The following is a 27,466-nucleotide window of genomic DNA, read 5'->3' on the forward strand; positions in this document are numbered from 1 at the left end:
AAGCAGAGAGATTATTCTAGACAGAGTCTTTACTTCCTAGGTGGATGAGTCAGAAGGTAAAGAAAACCTTTTATAGCCTCTTAAGAGCAAACTGTGAGACAGAGTGAAAGACAGGGAAGCCTGGTGTGCGACAGTTCATGGGACTGCAAAGAGTCAGACGTGACTTCGTGACTGAACCACAAAGAGCAAACCAATAACCTAAGAAACTTTTGTCGTTTTATCAGAGAGGAAACCAAACTAGTTTTTCAACAGTTTACTTTGATTTAGTTCATATATAGTTGTTGTTTAGTCACTCAGTCGTATTAAACTCTTTGCTACCCCTTGGACTGCAGTATGCATGGAGCTTGCTCAAACGCATGTCCACTGAGTCAGTGATGCCATCCAACCGTCTCATCCTCTGTCGTCCCCTTCTCCTTCGGCCTTCAATCTTTCCCAGCATCAGAGTCTTTTCCAATGAGTCAGTTCTTCACATCAAGTCACCAAAGTATTGGAGCTTCAGCTTCAGCTTCAGCATGAGTCCTTCCAATGATATTCAGGACTGATTTCCTTTAGGATGGACTGGTTTGATCTCCTTGCAGTCCAAGGGACTCTCAAGAGTCTTCTCCAACACCACAGTTCAAAAGCATCAATTCTTTGGTGCTCAGCTTTCCTTATGGTCCAGCTTTTACATCCATACATGACTACTGGAAAAACCATAGCTTTGACTAGACAGACCTTTGTTGATAAAGTAATGTCTCTGCTTTGTAATATGCTGTCTAGGTTTGTCATACCTTTTCTTCCAAGGAGGAAATGTCTTTTAATTTCATGGCTGCAGTCATGAAATTTAATTTCCATCTGCAGTGATTTTTGAGCCCAAGAAAATTAAAATCTGCTACTGTTTCCATTGTTTCCCCATCTATTCGCCATCAAGTGATGGGACTGGGTGACATGATCTTAGTTTTCTGAATGTTGAGTTGTAAGTCAGCTTTTTTACTTTCATCAAGAGGCTCTTTAGTTCCTCTTCGCTTTCTGCCATAAAGGTGGTGTCATCTGTGTATCTGAGGTTATTGATATTTCTGGCGGCAATCTTGATTCCAGCTTGTGCTTCATTCAGCCCAGCATTTTGTGTGATGTACTCTGCATAGAAGTTAAATAAGTAGGGTGACAATATACATCCTTGATGTACTCCTTTCACAATTTTGAACCCGTCCATTGTTCCATGTCCAGTTCTAACTGTTGCTTCTTGACCTACAGATTTCTCGGGAGGCAGGTGAGGTGGTCTGGTATTCCCATCTCTTAAAGAATTTTCCACAGTTTGTTGTGATCCACACAGTCAAAGGCTTTACCATAGTGAATGAAGAAGAAGTAGATGTTTTTCTGAAATTCTTTTGCTTTCTCTGTGATCCACAGATGTTGGCAATTTGATCTCTGGTTCCTCTACCTTTTCTATATCCAGCTTGAACATCTGGAATTTCTTGGTTCACATACTGTTGAGGTTTAGCTCGGAGAATTTTGAGCATTACCTTGCTAGTGTGTGAGATGAATGCAGTTGTACGGTAGTTTGAACATTCTTTGGCATTGCCTTTCTTTGGGACTGGAATGAAAACTGACCATTTCCAGTCCTGTGGCCACTGCTGAGTTTTCCAAATTTGCTGGTGTATTGAGTGCAACACTTTAATAGCATCATCTTTTAGGATTTGAAATAGCTCACCTGGGATTCCATCACCTCCACTAGCTTTGTTCATAGTGATGCTTCCTCAGGCCCACTTGACCTTGCATTCCAGGATGTCTGGCTCTAGGTGAGTGATGACACCATCATGGTTATCTGGGTCATTGAGATCTTTTTTGTATAATTCTTCTGTGTTTTCTTGCCACCTGTTCTTACTATCTCTTGCTTCTGTTACGTCCATACCATTTCTGTCCTTTATTGAGCCCATCTTTGCATGAAATGGTCCCTTGGTATCTTTAATTTTCTTGAAGAGATCTTTAGTCTTTTCCATTCTATTTTTTCCCCTCTATTTCTTTGTATTGATCATTGAGGAAGGCTTTCTTATCTCTCCTTGCTAGTCTTTGGGACTCTGCATTCAGATGGGTATATCTTTCCTTTTCTCCTTTGCCTTTCACTTCTCTTCTTTTCTCAGCTATTTTTAAGGTAAACAGTATGAAAGGCAAGTTCATTTGTAGAAACTTGTAAATTTTTAGCCAAATTTGACCACTAGAAATTAAGTTTTTTTTTCTGCAAAACTTCTACATTTCATGTGCATTCTGGCTGTTCCTACATTTTCCTCTTTCTTGTTTTGGAACGACTGTTCCATCCTACACACTTTGCATACTTTTCACACAATGCTGTTTCCATTTGCCCTATTGTTTCTAATAGTTTATACACGTTGATTATAAATTTTAAGTACTAACGATGTTGACTGTAGCCATGAAATTAAAAGACACTTACTCCTTGGAAGGAAAGTTATGACCAACCTAGATAGCATATTCAAAAGCAGAGATATTACTTTGCCAACAAAGGTTTGCCTAGTCAAGGCTATGGTTTTTCCAGTAGTCATGTATGGATGTGAGACTTGGACTGTGAAGAAGGCTGAGCACCGAAGAATTGATGCTTTTGAACTGTGGTGTTGGAGAAGACTCTTGAGAGTCCCTTGGACTGCAAGGAGATCCAACCAGTCCATTTTGAAGGAGATCAGCCCTGGGATTTCTTTGGAAGGAATGATGCTAAAGCTGAAACTCCAGTACTTTGGCCACCTCATGCAAAGAGTTGACTCATTGGAAAGGACTCTGATGCTGGGAGGGATTGAGGACAGAGGAGAAGGGGACGACAGAGGATGAGATGGCTGGATGGCATCACTGACTCGATGGACATGAGTCTGAGTGAACTCCAGGAGTTGGTGATGACAGGGAGGCCTGGCATGCTGCGATTCATGGGGTCGCAAAGAGTCGGACACGACTGAGCAACTGAACTGAACTTCTCTAGAGAACTAAAAAATAGATAATTGTGAATTATATATCATATGCCAGCATTTTCTAACAGACTGGCAAAAGTTATGAGTATACCATCCCATAGTTTTTCCAGGATTTGCTTCCTTATAGCTTCTCAAATATCTACCTTTATGTACCATATAAAATAAGCTAAAGCACATGAAATTTAATTATGCTTAGCAATTAATGTTTCAGTATTTAATCTTACTTAGAAATGATCTAGACATTTAGTGAATAGCTATTAGTTAATTTAGCATAAGTCTAAGATGGTGAGTCACCAAAAGGATTTTGGAAACTATTTTTAAGTAGACATTATAAAATGTAATTATTGTTGAAATAAACCAATTATATAAGATATGTGCTTCTGGAAGGACTGATGCTGAAACTCCAATATTTTGGCCACCTGATGTGAAGAGCTGACTCCTTGGAAAAGACCCTGATGCTGGGAAAGATTGAAGGTGGGAGGAGAAGGGGATGACAGAGGATGAGATGGTTGGATGGCATCACCGACTCAATGGACATGAGTTTGAGTAAGCTCCAGGAGTTGGTGATGGACAGAGAAGCCTGGTTTGCTGCAGTCCATGGGATTGCAAAGAGTCAGACAAGGCTGAGCGACTGGAGTGAACTGAACTGAGCATGCTTTTGGTTGGTCTACCTGCATGTTCCCCATGCCAACAGCCTCTAATCAAAGCATTCCCCTTTCTCCCCTATGAAGGTTTCTCACTCCTCTGTCTGCCTTTGATTCTCTGCCACATGTGAGTGATGGTGACTGGATCCCTTCTTATATCAAGCTATGAATAAATACCTGTTACTTGCTCTCATCCGGGTGATTTTTATTTACTTCCATACACCCATGAGAAACCATTTATAGTATCTACTTTACTGTTTATGAGCTACTAATATTACCAATGGAAACCTTTCTAACATCCATTAAGCCAATTGACCCAGTTTCTAGTATAGCAGGAAATAAAGATGACTGAGGTATTTGTTAGACAAGGCTCTGGTCCATGTGATTAGATGGGTTAGTTTTCTGTGATGGTGATTTTCAGTCTGTCTGCCCTCTGATGGAGAAGATAAGAGGCTTATGGAAGCTTCCTGATGGGAGAGACTGACTGAGGGGGAAACTGGGTCTTGTTCTGATGGGCGGGGCCATGCTCAGTAAATCTTAAATCCAATTAATGAGTTCCAAAAAAACATCTATTTCTGCTTTATTGACTATGTAAAGCCTTTGACTGTATGGATCACAACAAACTGTGGAAAATTCTGAAAGTGATGGGAATACCAGACAACCTGACCTGCCTCTTGAGAAACCTGTATGCAGGTCAGGAAGCAACAGTTAGAACTGGACATGAAACAACAGACTGGTTCCAAATAGGAAAAGGAGTACCTCAAAGCTGTATATTGTTACCCTAATTATTTAATTTATATGCAGAGTACATCATGAGAAATGCTGGGCTGGATGAAGCTCAAGCTGGAATCAAGATTGCCAGGAGAAATATCAATAACCTCAGATATGCAGATAACACCACCCTTATGACAGAAAGTGAAGAAGAACTAAAAAGCCTCTTGATGAAAGTGAAAGAGCAGAGTTAAAAAGTTGGCTTAAAGCTCAACATTCAGAAAATGAAGATCATGGCATCCGGTCCCATCACTTCATGGGAAATAGATGGGGAAACAGTGGAAACAGTGTCAGACTTTATGTTTTGGGGCTCCAAAATCACTGCAGATGGTGACTGCAGCCATGAAATTAAAAGACACTTACTCCTTGGCAGGAAAGTTATGACCAGCCTAGACCAAATATTGAATAGTAAAGACATTACTTTGCCAACAAAGGTCCGTCTCATCAAAACTTTGGTTTTTCCAGTAGTGATGTATGGATGTGAGAGTTGGACTATAAAGAAAGCTGGGTGCCGAAGAACTGATGCTTTTGAACTGTGGTGTTGGAGAAGGCTCTTGAGAGTCCCTTGGATTGCAAGGAGATCCAACCAGTCCATCCTAAAGGAGATCAGTCCTGAGTGTTCATTGAAAGGACTGATACTGAAGCTGAAACTCCAATACTTTGGCCACCTGATGCGAAGAACTGACTCATCTGAAAAGACCCTGAGGCTGGGAAAGATTGAGGGAGGGAGAAGAAGGGGACGACAGAGAATGAGTTGGTTGGATGGCATCACTGACTCAATGGACATGAGTTTGAGTGAACTCTGCGAGTTAGTGATGGACAGGGAGGCCTGGCGTGCTGTGGTCCATGGGGTCGCAAAGAGTCAGACACGACTGAGTGACTGAATTGAACTGAAGTATTCGTTATAGTTATGTTTTAGAATGTGGCCTTTCTCATCGTTAAAAATCTACAAATAACAAATGCTAGAAAGGATGTGAACAAAAGGAAACCTTCCTATGTTTTTGGAAGGAGTGTAAATTGGTGCAGTTACTATGGGAAGCAGCATGGAATTTCCTCAGAAAACTAAAAATAGATTTGCCATATGATTGATAAATCCCTCTCCTGGGCATATACTTGGACAAAACTGTAATTTCAAAAGATACATGTATCCCTGTATTTATAGCAGCACTATTCACAAGAGCAAAGATGTGGAAATAATCTAAATGTTTACTGACAGATGAATGGATAAAGAAGATACGGAATATGTATACAATGCAATATTACTCAGTCATAAAAAGATTGAAATAATGCCATTTGCAGTAACATGAATGGGCCTAGAGATTATCATACTAAGGGAAGTAAGAAAGAGAAAGAGAAATACTCTATGATATCACTGTAAGTGGAATCTGAAACATGACTTAAATTAACTTATCTATGAAGCAGAAACACTCACAGACACAGAAAACAGACTTGTGGTTGCCAAGGAGGGGTGGGGGAGGGATGGATTGGGACTTTGGGGTTAGCAGATGCTAACTATTATATATAGGATGGATAAACCACAAGACCCTACTGTATAGCACAGGAAATTATATATGTTTAATATAATGTAATAAACCATAATGAAAAAGAATATATATATATATATATATATATATATATACACACACACACACACACATATATATACCCTGCCATGGTTTCCCTTTCCACTTAGAACAATGTACTTAGGGATGTTTCCTCTGGCCTCTCTGATCTCACTTTGTTCTGTCTTCTGCTTCACATGATAGACCAAAGCTTTACTGTCCATTCTGTTTCTTAAACATGTCAGTCTCCACCTCACCTGCACCCCCAACAAATACTTATACTTGGCTCAGAAAGCAAAAGTCTCCAAGATAATCATTGGCTTTTCTCTTCCCACTGTATCTTATGTCTATTCTACCCATAAAGTTGATCAACTCTGCTTGCAAAATATGTTCAGCCTCTAACCACTTCTTACAGCTTCTACCGTAACATCCTTATCCAAGCCTTCATCCTCTTTTGCCATGCTTACTGTTGTAGCTCCCTACCTGGTCTCGCGCTCTAAGTCTAATTGACAGAATGGTACAGTCAGTCTGTTACATGCATCTCCAGTTGCATCATCCTCTGACTCAAACTTACCTGTCTTGTTAGCCACTGCTCACAACCTTCCCATCTCACCCACAGTGAATGCAGTTGCCTGGGTACCATGGGCAGGGAAGGCAGACCAGCTCTCCTCTCCACCCTAATATCATCTCTTCCCAGTCTCCCTGTCATCCATGTGCACTCCTGTCAAATGGGCCTTATTGCAGTTCCTTCCTCCCTGGTAGCTCAGACGGTAAAGAATCTGCCCGCAATGCACAAGACGTGGGTTCGATTCCTCAGTCGGGAAGATCCCCTGGAGAAGGGAATGGCAGCCCACTCCAGTATTCTTGCCTGGAGAATACCATGGACAGAGGAGCCTGGCGGGCTACAGTCCGTGGGGTCACAGTCGGCTACGACTGAGTGATTATCACTGCTATTCCTGTGACTTTTCTCTCAGAGAACTTTTGTACATTCTGGACTAGAATATTCTTTCTCCAAGTATTCACATGGTTTCCCCCCTCATTTCTTTCAAATCCTTGTTTAAATGTGGACATATAAGCGAGAACTTCTCTGACCATCCTGCCTAAAACAGGAACCTGTTGGGACTTCTCTGGTCGCCCAGTGGTTAAGACTCTGTGCTTCCACCGCAGGAGGTGAGGGTTCGATGCCTGGTCAGGGAACTAAGACGCTGCATGCCAGGTGGTGTACCGCCCCCTGAAGGAAGCTGTTTTCTGATCACTGTATACGCACTATCCCCTGGTTCTCTAACATGACTTTCATCCCTTATTCTACTTAATTTTGCATCTTAGAATGTCTACTGTTTGATATATTATTTATTTACCTATTTGCACTTTGTTTTATGGCTTATCTCTTTTCAGTGAAATATATGTTCCGGTTTTGGTCCTGTTTTGGACCTTCCTGTTTTGGTCACACTTTGTCTCCTGTACCTATGACATTACCCAACCTGGTGGGCACTTGATGTTCACTTGTTCAGTGAATGAGTATATCATTGGAGTTTTCAAATATATGGCCCTTTTTCTTGATATAAAGCAATCTAAATTGCATTTTCATCCTTTACAACAAGGTTTCTCGAACTTGGTACTTTTGGCATTTGAGGCCGTATGATTGCTTGTTGTGGGGGGTTGTCTTGTGCTTCATAAGGTGTTTAATAGCATGCCTTCCCTCTACTCAGTAGAGTTAGGAGCAAGCTCCCAGTTGTGATCAGTGAAGATATCTCTGGATATTGTCAAATATCCACTGGGGACCAAATTTACGCCTAATTGAGACTCAGCTCAAATATGATCTCCATTAAGTTTGACTGATTTTACCCTCAGTCTGAGTTAGTGCTCCTTTTTGTGTGCTTTGATAGTAATTTGTGTGTATCTCCCTCTATTTGTGTGTGTGTATGTGATTGTTTTCTATGTATCTATATAGTAATTAGCTCCTTAACTGTCTGTACCAACCAAATGGTGACATCCTCAAAAGTAAGAACTCTGGCTTTTAATCTCTGATCCTCATGTGTTTAGCATTGTTCTAGTACACACAAATGTATGAAGATATGAGAAAGTGTTTTTGAGTGATGGAGTGACTGAATGGTGCTTATTTTCCTGGCTAGGTAAAACCACTGAAAACAGGTTTGATACATTCCTCCCCATTTGGTAGTCAAGAAATCAACTAGGGCTTTGACAATCCTAGGATAAATAAACAGAACTATAGAGAGGGAAAAAATCTAAGAAATGAAGGGCAGTGAGGATTAGGGCTGAATGCCCACTGTAGGGAAGTAACTCCTATCAAAGAGAATCGTTCAAAAGTCTGTGCAGACATAGGTGCTATGGGTTATTTGAATAGTTTAGGCATGCCTACATCTAATGCACCAGAGGTGGGTAATTTTCTGCTCTATTTTTTCCCAGGACATGAGATGAAACTATCAGTGACATTATTTCTCCTCTCAAAAATTTTCCTGAAAAAAGAAATCTGAGGTAAGTGATACAAAAACAAGCTTGTGACTCATTTGTTTTAGATATTGCTGAGCTATTTAAGTGAGAGTAAGAGCAATTTGATTCTTGCATTTGGACTATTTCACCAAAAGTGGGATGTGCAATTTTATACATATTTGAAGTTCTTCTTGTTTTTCTGGTTTGAAGTTCTCTCCTGCTTTGCAAAAATAAAGAAAGAAATAAGTGAGGCTTGCCCATCCTGCATTATTTTTTCAAGTGTCCAAAAAGATTTAGTGTTTTGGTAATAACTGGAATAAAATTAAATTTCATTTTAAAATCACATTGAAAGTTTTCTAACATCTTTATCTAGAGACATGTCAGTATGCATATTTTCAGGCAAAAGTGGAATCTACTGTGTATGTAAAATATATTTCTGGTGATAAACACTGATGGGAGGAAAAGGTGCAAGCTTTCCTTTAACCCTCAACCCCAAAACTTCACATACATTCTGTGGGAAGGCGGAGTGGGAGAGGGATGAAACAGACCTGGAAAAGAGACAGAGTAGTTGCTAAGGGAGACTGAGGAGGTAACTTCATATCCTTTCCTCCCCTGGAAATGTCAGAGAGTAATTTCATGTGCCTAATATCGCTTTATCCTTAGAATATCCTGTGAAATAGACAAGACATATTTTTGCCCCCATCTTACAGTAAAGGGTAATGATGTCTGGAGTGACTAAATGACTCCACTAAAGCTGCCATTCTGGTAAGGAGGCATCCATTCAGTGGAACTCAGCCATTCAGTCTCACTTTATGAGGAACACTGAGTTCACCTATTGCCTGACTCACTTCATGTAAAGTGGTGTGATCTCTGCAGAACCCTCAGGAGGCTCATTGATGTTCATGATCAGATTTCATGAGGTTCAGAGGAATTAGGAAATGGATCACTGTGAAGGATGTCTTTACACGTGCAAAAATCCACTGGAAACATGAGTGAGTTATCTTTGGTTGCTTCTTCCAAACTTCATGCTTCCACACAAGTCCTAAAGGAGAAGAGGTCAGATGACTCAATTATTATTATTTTTTTTGATGACTTGTGTATTCTGCTTTAGGAAACTAAAATAGAATGGCCTAAACTGAGGGTGATATCAGGAACAGTAGCCCAAGAATCATGATCTTGTTTTTCATGTCCCATTCTCCTTCTACACATTTCTGAATAACTAACACTTACTCCTTGGAAGGAAAGTTTTGACCAACCTAGATAGCATATTAAAAAGCAGAGACATTACTTTGCTAACAAAGGTTCGTCTAGTTGAATCTGTGGTTTTTCCAGTAGTCATGTATGGATGTGAGAGTTGGACTGTGAAGAAAGCTGAGCGCCGAAGAATTGATGCTTTTGAACTGTGGTGTTGGAGAAGACTCTTGAGAGTCCCATGTACTGTAAGGAGATCCAACCAGTCCATTCTAAAGGAGATCAGTCCTGGGTGTTCTTTGGAAGGAATGATGCTAAAGCTGAAACTCCAGTACTTTGGCTACCTCATGAGAAGGGTTGACTCATTGGAAAAGACTCTGATGCTGGGAGGATTGGGGGCAGGAGGAAAAGGGGACGACAGAGGATGAGATGGCTGGATGGCATCATGGACTCGATGACCGTGAGTTTGAGTGAACTCCGGGAGTTGGTGATGGACAGGGAGGCCTGGCGTGCTGCAATTCATGGGGTTGCAAAGAGTCGGACATGACTGAGTGACTGAACTGAACAGAACTGAACTTGTTGTTCAGTCACTAAGCTGCGTCTGACTCTTTGGTGACCCTCATGGACCCTCCTAGCCCTCCAGGCTCCTCTGCTGTAAAGCCCTTCAAATGAGAAGAATTTCCTGGTGCTGGGCTGCTGAAAACACTAGATTAATATTGTTTTATTTTAATATCATTGATTTACAATGTTCTGCCAGTTTCAGGTGTAAAGTGATTCAGTTATGCATATATATAAATAAATATATTCTTTTTTTATATCTGCTTCCATTATAGATTATTAGACAATTGAATATAGTTCCCTGTGCTATACTGTAGGTCTTTGTTGGTTATCTATTTTATATACAGTATTAGCTATATGTATATTTTAATTCCAAACTCTTAATTTAGCCCTCCCCACCCCCTTGGTAACCATAAACTTAAAAAAAATACAATATTGGCTTGAGAGAAGAAAGAAAAGTAGTTTGACTCTCTATTGACTGCTGCTACTAGGAAAAGAAAATTTGATGAAACAGCCTCAATCTGCAGGATATTTTAGCACAAATGTGAGCACAGAGGAACTCCAACTGTCATCAGCAAGCTCAGACTTGAGTGTTTTTTTCTTCTCCTGGTTCTGGCATAAACTCAGAGAAGTGGTACTAAGGGTCTTTCCTAGTTCCTCCAGTTACTCCAAATTCTATCCTAAAACAGGTTGAGCCTTTAAAAAGCAAAGTATGTGGAAAACCTTTGTTATGCTCCTCATTATGTAGTTTTACCACGTTTTAATGTTTTCCTTCAGACTTTATCAAGTGCCAACAATGTCAGCATAAACAAGAAAAGCCTAAAACAGCCATGTGAAATTTATGGCTGCTGTTACTGTAAAATGATAAGCTGTACTATTTACATCAGTTATTCATGGTTTTTTTTTTTTATCTTGGTGCTAAATACATAGTAATTGTCTGGTAGATATTTGCTGAATGAAAGAATAAACGGGTTACTAGCAGAGCCTTTACTATTTCAGACCCTGTGTTATATGCTGGGATGTTTTGGCAAGTCAGACAAGGTCTGTACCTTTCAGAAGTTTGGAGTCTAATGGAGTCAGACTCACTCATGATCATACACATATATAAACTGTGATTTGAACTGTGAAGGAAAATTATCTCCTTGAGAAAGTTTTCTACATTCTGTAGAAAAAGGAAAAGTTTTGTTGCCTTGAAAAAAATGGTTTGATTTTCCTGGGGGGTGCAGTCGTAAAGGATTCGCCTGCCAATGCAGGAGATGCAAGAGACATGGGTTTGATCCCTGGGTCAGGAAGATCTCCTGGAGTAGGAAATGGCAACCCCCTCCAGTATTCTTGCCTGAAAACTTCCATGGACAGAAGAGCCTGGTGGGCTATAGTCCATGGGGTCACAGAAGAGTCAAACATAACTGAGTGACTGAACACATAGATGTACAATTGATTAAAATGGATCAGTTTTCTTCTTTTTATTCTATTTGCCAAGAAACTCAGACCTAATTTGAGTCTAATTTCATAAATTATGATTTATTCATTTTTATTGATCTTAATATTCTAGTTATTCATTTTTTCATTCCATAAATACATATTGAATACCTGCTGTGTACCAGGCTGCAAATATATACAGTATTAGACAGGCATATGGTATTAAAACAGACATGGTCCTTACCCCTGTAGAGATTACAGTACAGAGGGGAGAAATAAATTAATTAGTAATTATGTTAGAAATATAGTCACCACATGCAAATAGTCTTACAGGGCTAGGGAAGGCATGGTACTAGGAAGAAAATAATGGACAAGAAGGAAGACTGATTTCTTTCTTCAAGGAACTGATATTTTGAATGGAGACCTGAAAGATGAATTATGCAGATGGTGAGAGAGAAGGGGTGTGTGTGTGTGTGTGTGTGTGTGTGTGAAGTGGCTTGAGAATTGGAAGCATGGAGGATCCAGTGAACCAGTGCAGACAAAGGAGTATAAAAACTCTTGATGTGGAAAGATCTACTCTGTAACGACTAAAAGAAAGCCCAGTTGGCTTATGCTTATTGAGCTAAAAAGAGAAGGGCACTAGATGGCATAGAAGGTCATACAAGGCTTGTAAGTCTCCTTTAAGGATTTGATTTTTATCTTAGGTTCATAAAAAGCTGTGGAAAGAATTTCACGGGAGAGGTGACGTGAGTAGAATTGCATTTTATTATGTTTACTCTCTCAGCTCTCTGTGAAGTCCATTTGTTATTGTTGTTTAGTTGCTGAGATGTGTTCAAATCTTTTGTGACCCCATGGACTCACTGTCGCCCACCAGGCTCCTCTGTGGGATTTCCCAGGCAAGAATACAGGAGTGGATTTTCATTTCTTTCTCCAGGGTATCTTTCCCTGACCCAGGCATCGAACCCCCGTCTCCTGCATTAACAGGCGGATTCTTTACTACTGAGCCACCAGGGAAGCTGTGAAGTAGATTAGAAAGAAACAAGTGAGAAATTGAAACAATTTATTAAAAATATTGTGATCAACCATTCTTGTTAAGATATTCACTAATGTGTATAACATTGCAGTCTTTTTGTTTAAATTTAAACTTTTCATTGCCATAAGGAAAATTCTGTCTTTTCCTTTTGTGGTTGTTTGAAATAGGCCATTTAAACAGGTCACTGAATATTGTCGGGATTATTCTGAAAGGAGCTTTGAAGGCAAATGACTGAAAGCAGAAAACAGTAATAGAAAATAAGAAATGGTGGGGGAAAAAAAGAGGCTAAAGGCCCTGAAAGTATTGTTTTATGTTTGTTAATGGCTGGCCATACATACCTGAACTTGTCTGAAGATGAAGTTTTTCTCGTTTTTATTCACCTGGGCATACAAAAACATCATTAGTAGTAGGACATTAATGTATGTTTGTAGAAATAATTAACTAATTAATTAAGACAGTCTTATCTTTTCCAAAAGTCCTTACACTCCATAAAGGAAGCTATATTGGGGAGATTTTTCTTCTTTCCCTTTCCCCTGACTTCTCTCTCCATTAGGGCAGAGATAATTATGAAGTCTATAATGCTATGGGCCTTGTCCTTTGTTTTTTGGTGAAAGTGAAAGTATTAGTCACTCACTTGTGCCTGACTCTTTGCAACCATGTGGACTGTAGCCTGGGAGTTGGTGCTGGACAGGGAGGCCTGCCATGCTGCAGTCCATGGGTTGCAGAGTCAAACACGACTGAGTGACTGAACTGAACTGAGACTGTAGCCCGCTAGGCTCCTCTGTCCATGGGATTCTCCAGGCAAGAATACTGAAGTGGATAGCCATTCTCTTCTCCAGGGCATCTTCCTGACCGAGGGATTTTGGTGGGGATGGCAATAAAGCAATTAATATAGCAATATGATCTTTACCTTTTCTTGTGATGGAATTGATTGTTTCTGTGAGTTCATTTTTGGTGCAACTCTCTGCCTAGAGAAAAGCCGACTCTAAAGTTTGGAATGCTTAAATTTCACACTGATGTCCTTAAGACCGCCGAAGAGCGTGCTTGCATGTGAATTCACGTCTTCTGCAAATGCAGAGGAGAACGGGGTCTGTGTTTCAGTCATGCTGTCACTTAGGTGGCTCCTTTACTCTGATAATCGCTCTAACTGGTTTATTAGTCCCTCACACGTATTCATCTCACAATGAAATCATTTGTCTCTTGTTAGGGACGTGCACAATATTGGACAAGAAGTGCCACAGGCTACATTTCAACTCTCCATCACAGCCTGACTGTCCAGCAAAAACCTTTAAAAAACACATTCCGTATATTTCACACACAAAGTCCCCACAGCCAAATTAAGATGCTGATAGCTCCAGCTAAAGATGCTGGAGTGCTATTGAGAAGGAAATGTTTCTCCACTGCCATATCTATTTAGAATTTCAATTTCAAGCAATTGAACATTTTATTTTTGTGAAAAGTCTCTGGCTCTGTATGTTTTCAGTATAGGAAGATACATTTTATTTTTTCATCACTGAAGACTGTAATAGTTGTGATGAGTCAGATATGGAAATAGAATGTTCTGAATGTCATCTCAATATTTTTTTTCAACTGCATGAAAAAAACCTGCTCGTGACCTCCTGACCTCATTACAGTAACTCCTTTGGGAGAAGACATTCAGATATCCTGTCTAGACCCTGACTTCTTATTAGCCCTGCATTCCTGTCCTTTCTAATAACTCGAAATTCCCTAGTGGCTCTTATGTTTCCATGAAGCTGTAACTTATTCCAAAATATTTTCCTTCAATGGCACAATAAATTATTCAGCAAAAAATAGCTTAGTATAAATGTATTACCAACTTTCCATCTTTATATTCTAATCTTCCTTTCTCACCCCACATCTATCCCTTTACTAGGCTTCAGTGGGACCTCTATCCATCATCAAGGCACTTGATGCAGACATTATCCTCAATACCTCTGTCTTTTTCACTTCTTACATCTGACTATCAAATCCTGTTAATTATGATTTTAAAATATCTCTTAACTTTGAGCTTTCCTACATTTCCTGGTTGCTACTTTATTTCAAGACACATTTTCTTCCAACTGGACCAATAGGGTGGCCTCCGAATGGGTTAATATCTATTTCTAATAGATGTAGAGTTTGCTAAGATAATGCAGCACCAGTAAGTAGGCGGAAAATATAGTTTAAAAAATTCTCAGGAATAAACAATGACAGATGTTCATGTTTTGGCATAAATTAAATCTCAGAGCTTTATTAGAATGTTGAAAGTGATATTAGAAATATTGAGTAAATGCAGACCCATGACATTCTCTTAGATATGATAAATACTTATTCTCTTTCTATTTCATATTTCTAGTTCAATCCCAATTAAAGTGTCATGAAGATTGAGTTTTATATTTCACAAAAATACATCAAATAGGATACAAATAGCTCTGCATACATGCAAATGCTTTCTAAAATAAGCCAAAGAATATTTGGAAACATAGCCAAATTCAACACCAAGAGAGAGAAATCTCCATGAGACAAAAATGTAGAAAACGTGACATCAAAGGTGTGAGCAGGGGCTTCTGCCAATGTCTCCATAGGTTATTAAAAATATATTGATATCTTAGCAGTTTGGTTCTGTGTTTTAGATACACACAGAAAGAGAATTTTTTTAACCATAGATATCAAATGGCTAGGGTACTAGTACTAAGTATCTTGCCAAAAGTCAGAATGATCAAGGGTTGCCGTATCCCAGAAATGAACACCAGAAGGCTCCAACCTCAGACTATAGGAAATGCAAGAAAGTTTATCTTCCATTAGCTTGTCAGTGGGCACAAAATGCCCTTGAAAAATGAGAACTTCAGATTATGTCAGATGAATGTGAAGGGTCAAGAAATTAAGAGCCAGTGAAATACCTGGGACTTGCTGTGTTGAGCAGGAAACAGTCCAGAACATATTTTCCTTCCCCCCAAAGGAATACATAATAAGATAAAGATGAGCTCCTAGTGAAAGTGTTCAAATCACACAGAATGAACCATTATGGAAGAGAGTCACAGATCCAGTAAGTGGAGAACTTAGATGCTTAGAACTAGAAATAACTAAACAACCTGAAAAAAGTTCACAAAGCTTATTTAAATTACTCAAAGAGATAAAAACACATAAATCATGAGACAAGAACCAAAAATGATTAATTAGAAAGTTTTTTAAAGGTCTCTGTATAAAACATATTCTGGGGACTTTCCTGATGATCCAGTGGCTAAGACTCTGTGTCCTCAACGCAGGAGACCTAGGTTCCATCCCTGGCCAGGGAACTATATCCTACCTTCCACAGCTAAGAGTTTGCATGATGCAACTAAAGATCCCACAGGCCCCAGCTAAGACTCAACACAGTAAGATAAACAAAAAATTAAAAAAAAAAATCTGAATCCAAAGACTGAACAGTAAGTTAAACAACTGAAAAGAGGATTCATAAACTGGACAGTGAGTCTGAGAAAATGACTTCAACTGCACCATTAGCACAGAAAATGATGGAAAACATCAAAATATTATTTAAGGAATATGGAAGCCAGTATGAGAGACAGTATGTGTCTAATAGGCAGTATTTTGTTAGTAATGGGTAAGAATTTTATAAAGTTGAAGAAGAGTTTTATAAAGTTGACTTGCCCGTGAGTGTGCAGGAGTCTCCGGTGGAGGCGTGGGTCGGCCGTGGCCTGCTGCAGGGTGGGGGCACTGAGTGCAGCAGTGCCTGCATGGGACCTTTTGAAGGAGGTCGCCCTTATCTTCATTACCTCCACCATAGTTTGGCCTCAGATCAAACAACAGGGATCTGTTTGATCTGCCCATCAACAGAAAATTGGATTAAAGGTTTACTGAGCATGGCCCCACCCATCAGAACAAGACCCAGTTTCCCCCTCAGTCAGTCTCTCCCATCAGGAAGCTTCCATAAACCTCTTATCCTTCTCATCAGAAGGCAGACAGATGGAAAACCACCATCATAGAAAACTAACCAGTCTGATCACATGGACCACAGCCTTGTCTAACTCAGTGACACTATGGGCCATGCCGAGTAGGGCCACCCAAGATGAACATGTCATGGTGAAGAGTTCTGACAAAACGTGGTCCACTGGAGAAGGGAATGGCAAGCCACTTCAGTATTCTTGCTTTGAGAACCCCATGAACAGTATGAAAAGGCAAAAAGATAGGACACTGAAAGAGGAACTCCCCAAGTTGTAGGTACCCAATATGCTACTAGAGATCAGTGGAGTAATAACTCCAGAAAGAATGAAAAGACAGAGCCAAAGCGAAAATAATACCCAGTTGTGGATGTGACTGGTGATGGAAATAAAGTCCAGTGCTGTAAAGAGCAATATTACATAGGAACCTGATGTTAGATCCATGAATTAATGCAAATTTGAAGTGATCAAACAGGAGATGGCAAGAGTGAACGCTGACATTTTAGGAATCAGCAAACTAAAATGGACTGGAATGGGTGAATTTAGCTCAGATGAGCATTATATCTACTGCTGTGGGCAAGAATCCCTCAGAAGAAATGGAGTAGCCATCATAGTCAACAAGAGTCCAAAATGCAGTACTTGGATGCAGTCTCAAAAATGACAGAATTATCTCAGTTGGTTTCCAAGGCAAACTATTCAATATCACAGTAATCCAAGTCTATGCCCTGACCAGTAATGCTGAAGAAGTTGAAGTTTAACAGTTCTATGAAGACCTACAAGACCTTTTAGAACTAACACCCCTAAAGATGTCCTTTTCATTATAGGGGACTGGAATGCAAAAGTAGGAAGCCAAGAGATACCTGGAATAACAGGCAAATTTGGTCTTGGAGTACAGAATGAAGCAGGGCAAAGGCGAACAGAGTTTTGCCAAGAGGACACACTGGTCATCGCAAACACCCTCTTCCAACAACACAAGAGAAGACTCTACACATGGACATCAGCAGATGGTCAACACCGAAATCAGACTGATTATATTCTTTGCAGCCAAAGATGGAGAAGCTCTATACAGTCAGCAAAAACAAGACCAGGAGCTGACTGTGGCTCAGATCATTAACTCCTTTGTGCCAAATTCAGGCTTAAATTGAAGAAAGTAGGGAAAACCACTAGACCACTCAGGTATGACCTGAATCAAATCCCTTTCGATTATACAGTAGAAGTGACAAATAGATTCAAGGGATTAGATCTGATAGACAGAGTGCCTGAGGAACTATGGATGGAGGTTTGTGACACTGTACAGGAGGCAGGGATCAAGACCATCCCCAAGCAAAAGAAATGCAGAAAGGCAAAATGGTTGTCTGAGGAGCCCTTACAAATAGCTGAGAAAAGAAAAGAAGTGAAAGGCAAAGGAGAAAAGGAATGATATACCCATCTGAATGCAGAGTTCCAAAGAATGGCAAGGAGAGATAGGAAAGCCTTTCTCAGTGATCAGTGCAAAGAAATAGAGGAAAACAATAGAATGGGAAAGACTAGAGATCTCTTCAAGAAAATTAGAGATACCAAGGGAACTTTTCATGGAAAGAAGGGGAAAATAAAGGACAGAAATGGTATGGACCTAACAGAAGAAGAAGATATTAATTAGAGGTGGCAAGAATACACAGAGTAACTATACAAAAAAGATCTTAACGACCCAGATAATCATGATGGTAATTATCACTCACCTAGAGCCAGACATCCTGGAATGCAGTCAAGTGGGCCTTTAGAAGCATCACTATGAACAAAGCTAGTGGAGGTGATGGAATTCCAGTTGAGCTATTCCAAATCCTAAAAGATGATGCTGTGAAAGTGCTGCACCAATAGGCCAGCAAATTTGGAAAACTCAGCAGTGGCCACAGGACTGGAAAAGGTCAGTTTTCATTCCAATCCCAAAGAAAGGCAATGCCAAAGAAAGCTCAAACTACCACACAATTGCATTCATCTCACATGCTAGAAAAGTAATGCTCAAAATTCTCCAAGCCAGGCTTCAGCAGTACATGAAGCTTGAACTTCCAGATGTTCAAGCTGGTTTTAGAAAAGGCAGAGGAGCCAGAGATCAAATTGCTACCATCTGTTGAATCATTGAAAAAGCAAGAGAGTGCCAGAAAAACATCTACTTCTGCTTTACTGACTATGTCAAAGCCTTTGACTGTGTGGATCACAACAAAGTGTGCAAAATTCTGAAAGAAATGGGAATACCAGACCGCCTGACCTGCCTCCTGAGAAATCTGTATGTAGGTCAACAAGCAACAGTTAGAACTGGACATGAAACAACAGACTGGTTCCAAATCAGGAAAGGAGTATGTCAAGGCTGTGTATTGTCACCCTGCTTATTTAACATACAGAGTACATCATGAGAAATACTGGACTGGATGAAACACAAACTGGAATCAAGATTGCCGGGAAAATATCAATAACCTCAGATATGCAGATAATACCACCCTTATGGCAGAAAGCAAAGAAAAACTAAAGAGCCTTTTGATGAAAGTGAAAGAAGAGAGTGAAAAAGTTGGCTTAAAACTCAACATTGAGAAAACTAAGATCATGGCATCTGGTCCCATCACTTCATAGCAAACAGATGGGAAAACAATGGAAACAGTGGTAGACTTTATTTTGGGGGGCTTCAAAATCACTGCAGTTGGTGACCACAGCCATGAAAGTAAAAGATGCTTGCTCCTTGGAAGAAAAGCTGTGAGCAACCTAGACAGCATATTCAAAAGCAGAGACATTACTTTGCCAACAAAGGTCCATCTAGTCAAAGCTATGGTTTTTCCAGTAGTGATGTATGGATGTGAGAGTTGGACCATAAAGAAAGCTGAGCACTGAAGAACTGATGCTTTTGAACTGTGATGTTGGAGTAGACTCTTGAGAATCCCTTGGACAGCAAGAAAATCCAACCAGTCCATCTTAAAGGAAATCAGTCCTGAATATTCACTGGAGGGACTGATGCTGAAGCTGAAACTCCAATATTTTGGTCACCTGATGTGATGAACCAACTCATTTGAAAAGACTCTGGTGCTGGGAATTATTGAAGGCCAGAGGAGAAGGGGACAACAGAGGATGGGATGGTTGGATGGTATCACCGACTCAGTGGACATGAGTTTGAGCAAGCTCTGGGAGTTGGTGATGGACCTGGAGGCCTGGTGTGCTGCAGTCCATGGGGTTGGAAAATGTGAGACATGACTGAGCGATTGAACTGAACTTCTATCAGTTCAGTTTTCAGAAAGAAATTTTCAGAAAGAAAATAAAGATGGCTTATAAGGATACATTTTAAATTGCCATATCCTTCTCATCAGTAGCAATAGTTCTCAAAATATAATGGGTTTACACCCTCAAAATGGTGAAGGAAAATACTATTGGATGGTGACTTAAATTCTAAATTAAATATGCATGATTTCATTAAAATGGAATCTGAATAGCTTAGGTTATTCTGTGAATTTAACAGAAGTCTCAGTGGTCTAATGGAATGAAAGTTTCTCATTCTCACTCAATTTGCTGCAGAAATATCCAGATTAACTTTTCTCCATGCATTGGCTCCTTAATGCTGGCTACTCCTATCTCTTGGTTCTAGGAACTCACCAAGAGGCTGCCAATTTTTTTTTTTTTTTTTTTGCAGCTGGAGAGAAAGGGACATAGAGAGGTTTTCTGTGTCTCTTCTGCTTCAGCTCATAATTGACATATGTCATTTCTACTCATGGTCCATTGGCCAGAACCAGGCAATTAGCCCACCTAGTTTTAAGGGAAATTAACATTGGGAAAGTGTTGTCTTTCACTTGCCTGGAGAAGGAGGCAGACTGGGCATTGTGAACACTAACAATGTCTACCATTGTTCAGCTCTCTTGTCATCAGATCTTCAGTTCACACTTCTTCCCAAACACAGAGCTTACTAATCCCTTTCTCCTTTTTTAAAAAGAATTTTATTTATTTATTTTTAGTATTTGGCCATTTATTTTTAGTTTTTTATTTATTTTTGTTTTTTGAGTCTTTGTTGCTGCATGGGCTTTTCTCTAATTGCAGCAAGCGGGGGCTACTTTCTCATTTCAGTGTGCAGGCTTCTCACTGCAGTGCCTCCTCCTGCTGTGGAGCACAGGTTCTGGGGCAGGTGAGCTTCAGTAGCTGTGGCACATGGGCTCAGTAGTTGCGGTTCCTGGGCTGCAGAGCACAGGCTCAATAATTGTGGCCCATGGTCTTAGTTGCTTGGCAGCCTGTGGGTCTTCCTGGATCAGAGTTCAAACTGTGTCCCCTGCACTGGCAGGTGGATTCTTTACTACTGAACCACCAGAGAAGCCCCACTAATCTGCTTCTTAACTGAGAAAACCCAAATGTCTTATTCAGTCACAAGGTTACGGTTGAGGTCCAAGATCTCTGGAAGATGCAAAGTCTTCCCTCAGTTAGATCCAGGTATAGCAGAAGGCACTAATAGTAAAGAACCCACCTGCCAGGGTAGGAGACATAAGAGATGTGGGTTTTATCCCTGGATCAGGAAGATGCTCTGGAGGAGAGGATGGCAACCCACTCCAGTATTCTTGCCTGAAGAATCCCATGGACAAGAAGAGCCTGGAGGGCTACAGGCTATGGGGTTGCAAAGAATCGTTTGAAGTGACTTAGCATGCATGCACATAGCTCTTCTTGGACTGAGGGAACTCTGATACCAAGTTCTCCTCTCTTAAGACACAACTGGTGATGGTGGAATGAGTTTTGCTTGTGTACTATAAGTACTTCCATTTAGAAGTGGGGCTGATATAAAATGCGCAGCAGTCCCTTGTCTGTAATAACTGAAATCCTGATGGCAGACATTATGAGGACATGCTAACCTAGTGCGGGGAATGTTCCTTAATCAGGCCCACTTCTGATCTCGGAAGGAGCTTTCTTACCACTCCTTTCTCTACTTTATGGCTCCTCCTTATGGCAAGGTGCTTCCTTTTTGTTACATATTCCCCTTAACCACATCCGAAGTGCTGTCGTGAAATATGCCCTCCTTGGGAGATATATTGCTTTCTCATTTTGCTACCTGCTCATAGAAATTTGGATGCTCAAGTTTATTTTAAAGCTTGAACAGTCACATGAATTTTTTTAGTTCAAACTTTTTAGTAAATCTCCATCAAAATTTGTTAGACTTCATTTTTATTTGGTTGAAGTCAGTTCCATATGCCAGTAATTACTTCTAGAGTTCTTTTCAAAGTAATATCCTCCAGACATGCTCTATATCTCTTTTTCTTCTCTGCATATCATTTTTTTTCTCTCTCTACTTAATGAGAGCTACAATGCAGATGTCAGACTCCTGAAGAGTAGATAAATCCTTTATTCTCACCTTTATTCTGAGTAATTTTATCCAGTTGAAAAGTTTTATGGGATGTTTTTCCTTAGTGCCTTTTAAAAAAAGTCTTAAACTTGATGGCTTGCAACACAGGAAGATTTGACTTTTCAAACTTACAAGGTCCCGAATGTCTGAATTGCTGGACTTCATAGGCAGATGATCTAAATTTAAAACCATGAACTTAACCTGATGCCAATCTGAAAATGTGTATGATTATCTTGAGTATCATTCAGGGTTTTAGATATAATCCTGGAGAAAACTAGCAGCTCTGTTGATCCAGGCCATGGGCTCTTCAACCAGTTGTGATAGAAGAATAGTTGGAGAGAAGAGTTGAATATATTGATAAGAGCGTGTCATACACAACAGAGTAAAGAATCTGAACTGGGTTAAGTCTTAAGCGGACATAACAAAGGGCCTGAAGGAAAGAAAATAAAACATCAAATGATTGGTCATCCATGTAGAGAGGAGGACAAATAGCTTTTCTTTTCGTGGATCCTGGGTCCATCTTTGTGGGTGTTGACACAGTGCAAAATTGGGCCACTGAAACTGTAGTTCCAGAAGGCCTACTCATTTATTAGCACAGAAACCAGTGTTAAATATTGATGTATTACCACCCCCGCCTCCCCACACACCAGAGGACTCCTAAAGTTTTCAGAAAAGATAATGCTGTTCTTCTTGGGGGTGTTATTATGGTTTACTGGCTACTCTTACCCTCAGATTCTAGGGAATCCAAAATACCTCTAGCTGCTTAGATCACAAGGACAATGGAAAAGTGTAAGAGATAAAATGAGAAATGAATGTGTCATTGTCAGCCATCTCAGATATTTAGAGAAATCACCAGACAGGTAGTGCCTGGAGAAGACAAAGCCCTGGCAAACCTAACTCCTGAAATAGCTGATTGTGTACAGGGAGACTAGTTCTGGACCAGGCCATTTGTGAAATGACCGCATCAGTCTGATTATCAGCACTATTATATATGTGTTACTGTGTCCTGTATGAAGACTAAATCTGAAGTATCGCAGTAGTAACAATTGAAAATAGTATCTTGACAGAAGAACTTGATACAGTGTGACTTATACACCCCTTAGGGTAATAACACAGCTCTTCGCATTTTATAGGTTGAAGTCTCCTGAAATATGCTCATGAAAGTTTATCTCCCAACTCACCCCTGCCCCACCTTAATACAAAAAGATATTCTAGGACTTGCTTCCTGCCATAGTACATAGAACTCATGTGCTAGGGGCGTTGTAGCACTCATATCACAGCCTGGATGGAGGCAGCGAGCAAAAAGGGGTGCATATCATAGATTAATCTGAGTCCAAGCCATATCCATATTTCATTCTTTGTTGCTTAGACCCAAAGCACCGAAGGAAAACTAAATTCTGTATCTTTTTTTAAAAATAGAACTATTTATGACAGAAAGTGGGAAACAGAAAGTGTACCCTGAGCTATTTTTAATACTAGGATGAATAAATAATTGCATTGCTAAATTCTTTAACTCATACTCTCCCCACCTAATTTAAAGCTGTTGTCCATGAGCAAAAGTGGATACACAGCTTTCTGCCATCTATAGTAAGCAGAGAATCTTCTGTGTTGCCCTGAATATAATAAAATCCATATAAGGTAGTATCACATATCATATCTTCAGCACAGGTGGTTTTTCACACAACACGTTATGTCATTGGCTCTGTGGTTTTACAAATGGCCTGACCCAGAACTGCTCTTGTATTCAGGAGGTAGGTTTTCCTGGGTTTTGTCTTCCTCATCTACCACCTGTTTGGTGGGAGTAAGGCACTGTCTCCCCCTTACAAATCCAATCACAAAATGTCAACCCTGATATGAAGTCAAGAATCTGTATAGATTCACATTAAGACATTGTATCTTGCCAGAAAGCATAAAAACCCATTTTGTTTTCTAGCTCTTGATGCAGATCTCTAAAAGGAATAAAATTAATGAGAGTACTGCATTCACAGAAATCTCTGGGTCAGGTCTGCAGACACCAGCATTGTGATTATGGCATCATCACTTGACAATCACAGAGACGGTTTTTAAGAATCCCCCAAGAGCATATTGCACATTATAACTTTTTCCTGTAGTCTTGAATCAGCTCAGAAAGCTTGTTAATTGCTTAAGCTACTCCAAACCTGTTTGGATAGAAAATCACCCAGAAACCTATTAACTCACTCCTCTCTCAGCATGGCCCTTTATACAGACCTGAGTATCAGTTCTAGATAAATTATTTTTTAAAGATGTTATTCAATATTTCATCAATTTCCATCACAATGGGTGCCTTCAAAATAGCCTCCATAATCTTTCTTCCCTCTGAAGTGTGTATAAACAAATCTAATTCCTTGTTAGATGCTAATTGTAACTGCCATATAACTGTGTCTCTGAAACTTTCTAAAAACGTTACCCATATGTCAAGGTCTTTCCCTAACTGCCTGGTTATCCTAATGAGAGAGTTATTTTTTCTTTCTCCTGCTGACTGCACCTCATTCAGTTTGTAAGCTAAATATATCGACTATAAAAATATCTTTACTGTAACTAAAGATTACCAGTAATGGACCATGACAATAATTGTAATAGATCGTCCTGCAAAAGCATCATTAGTATAGGTTGTGTGAGGCTGGAAAATCTCCCTAATCTTTGGTATATTACTGAATTAACTCATTTTGTATGGTAGTTGAAAAACCTCTGGAAACCAAACAAACCCAAGTGAAATTGATCAATGTATAAACATCTCTGAAAGCCTTTGGGTATGCAGAATTTTAAGAAAGAACCTAAACAGTTGATGAGAGAGAATGTAGGCTGAGAGAAGGAAATTGGTGTTCCAAGCTGAACTAAAATCCTTAAGATTGTTGGAGAATATGGTTCTGCATGTAGTATAGGGGCTCTTATTTTAACCTGGCCCAGTGTAACGGACACTGTCGTATGCTGCTGAGACTCCCTACTTCAGGACAATTTCCCAGCTGATAAACTAACTGCCCAGGACTCAGAGCTGAGTCTGCTTCCTAGAACCACTCTTGGCATCACATCTTGGGTTAAGTCTCTCTATGGAAACTGCCCTCATCAGAGGGGAGCTACCTTGGTCAAGGTTATACTTTGGTTCCTGTGGGATTGGCTGATTCTGTTGCTATATATCTTAGTTTGTTTTCTTTCTTTGTGTAATCCTTATCCATGATGAGGGATCAGATCACAGTCCCTACAGACATTCTGCACCAAATCTCTAGACCTGAAATAGGTACGCCATTGCTGTTCCTAATGTGGAGTTGTGTTGATGTTATTTTTCTATCATATATAAAGTCATTTACTTGGGTAACTCTTACACTAGGGAAAGGGGAAGTCTCAGATATTTTAACGACTATTGGACATAGAGTCTCAGCTGATGTTGATACCTAGCACCCAAATTGTCATCATAATCCCTTGGTTAGAATAGGTTAACCAGGTGATAAAGTTCTGCTCCAAGTTTGTCAAAGAGCAAGCCCACTAGGGGCCATGGAGCACTAGTCATTACCCAGTCTCTGTTTCTGAGTCTAATTAGAGTGGATGTACTTATTATTCAACACAGCAGCAGTTTTAATTTCTTGGCCTGTGGAGTAACAGTTATTGTGGTCGGTAGGATCCGCTTCTTTCTCTGCCCAGTCCTGTCTTTTCTTCCTCTGTTTCAGACAATGGTATGCTAGTAACTGTTTAACAATGGCATCTCCCAAAGTGTGTGTGGGGATCACCCTTGCTTGTTGCATTTGCCAATTTCTGAGACATAGATTTCCACCATGGCCAATTTTCAATTATCAACTTGGAATCATTGAACAGAATTGGGAAGAGATACACATAATTGCTTCTTGTGAGCTGGTACAGGATGGTCCATTTTAGAGGAGTGACAAGCAGTGGTCCCTAATGCAGCAGCTGTGGTGTTGGTGGTGTGGACTGTGTGGAGGAACCTGCCAGGCGTGGCATGCGTCTTAGCCAAGTAGTAGGTGATGAGCCTGGAGGAAGTGTGGGTGGTGGCCTGAGCCAGTAGTGGGGCATTGGAGCTGCCAGACCACATCTATTCAAAGATGGTGAGGTGTTACAGACAATAGCATGTGATACTGATGTGGCTGGAGAAAATCAGTGCTGAGATCTGGGGACTTTTCCCCCCAGATGGTAATAGTAACTTTACTCCAGGATTTGTGCCATGCTTCTTATATAAATACATACTGTAATATATTTAGTACATATACTGTCATGTGAGATGGGAATAACAGACCACCTGACCTGCCTCTTGAGAAACCTATACGCAGGTCAGGAAGCAACAGTTAGAACTGCACATGGAACAACAGACTGTTTCCACATAGGAAAAGGAGTACATCAAGGCTGTATATTGTCACCCTGCTTATTTAACTTATATGCAGAGTACATCATGAGAAACGCTGGGCTGGAGGAAGAACAAGCTAGAATCAAGATTGCCAGGAGAAATATCCATAACCTCAGATATGCAGATGACACCACCCTTACGGCAGAAAGTGAAGAGGAACTAAAGAGCCTCTTGATGAAAGTGAAAAAGGAGAGTGAAAAAGTTGGCTTCAGAAAACTAAGATCATGGCATCCGGTCCCATCACTTTATGCGAAATAGATGGGGAAACAGTGGAAACAGTGGCAGACTTTATTTTTTGGGCTCCAAAATCACTGCAGATGGTGATTGCAGCCATGAAATTAAAAGACACTTTCTCCTTGGAAGGAAAGTTATGACCAACCTAGATAGCATATTAAAAAGCAGAGATATTACTTTGCCAACAAAGATTTGTCTAGTCAAGGCTATGGTTTTTCTAGTGGTCATGTATAGATGTGAGAGTTGGACTGTGAAGAAAGCTGAGCACTGAAGAATTGATGCTTTTGAACTGTGGTACTGGAGAGGACTCTTGCGAGTCCCTTGGACTGCAAGGAGATCCAACCAGTCCATCCTAAAGGGGATCAGTCCTAGGTGTTAATTGGAAGGACTGATGCTGAGGCTGAAACTCCAATACTTTGGTCACCTCATGTAGAGAGTTGACTCACTGGAAAAGACCCTGATCCTGGGAAGGATTGGGGTCAGGAGGAGAAGGGGACGACAGAGGATGAGATGGCTGGATGGCATCACCGACTCGATGCACATGAGTTTGGGTAAACTCTGGGAGTTGGTGATGGACAGGGAGGCCTGGTGTGCTGTGATTCATGGGGTCACAAAGAGTTGGACTCGACTGAGTGACTGAACTGTGCTGAACAGTACACCACAATCCTGAGAACAATGCTGGAAAGCGGATGGGATTATTCCCATTTTATAGATGTAGAAACTAAGATGGAGTGAGGTTAAGTGATGTTAAGTGACATATATATTCCTTAAAATATAAAGAAAGAAAAAAACAGAGTGGCTAAAGAAAGTAAGTTGAAATGGCTGAGGTTTCCTTGATTATTATTTAATCCTTTGTGTTATTGATATATACTTTACTATATGTGCTTTCCCATTCTGTTGTTTTCCGCTATTTCTTTGCACTGATCGCTGAGGAAGGCTTTCTTATCTCTTCTTGCTATTCTTTGGAACTCTGCATTCAGATGCTTATATCTTTCCTTTTCTCCTTT

General features: G+C 40.2%; 2 long non-coding RNA genes across 3 annotated transcripts in view; one reads left to right on the plus strand and one right to left on the minus strand.

Annotated features, from left to right (window-relative positions):
- LOC129649869 (uncharacterized) overlaps window positions 1-27,466 on the plus strand; it is a 326,398-nt gene that overhangs the window by 35,337 nt on the left and 263,595 nt on the right. For both annotated transcript variants that reach the window (XR_008713323.1, XR_008713324.1), the window contains exon 2: window positions 8,356-8,424. This is a non-coding gene — a long non-coding RNA (uncharacterized LOC129649869). The remainder of the gene's footprint in view (window positions 1-8,355; window positions 8,425-27,466) is intronic.
- LOC129649872 (uncharacterized) lies at window positions 12,266-13,642 on the minus strand. The gene is made up of 3 exons (XR_008713335.1): window positions 13,491-13,642; window positions 12,919-12,960; window positions 12,266-12,563 (listed from the first exon to the last, which is right to left on the minus strand). It is a non-coding gene; the product is annotated as an uncharacterized LOC129649872 (long non-coding RNA).

This window comes from Bubalus kerabau, chromosome 4 (genome assembly GCF_029407905.1).
Source record: "Bubalus kerabau isolate K-KA32 ecotype Philippines breed swamp buffalo chromosome 4, PCC_UOA_SB_1v2, whole genome shotgun sequence".
Classification (NCBI taxonomy): Eukaryota; Metazoa; Chordata; class Mammalia; order Artiodactyla; family Bovidae; genus Bubalus; species Bubalus kerabau.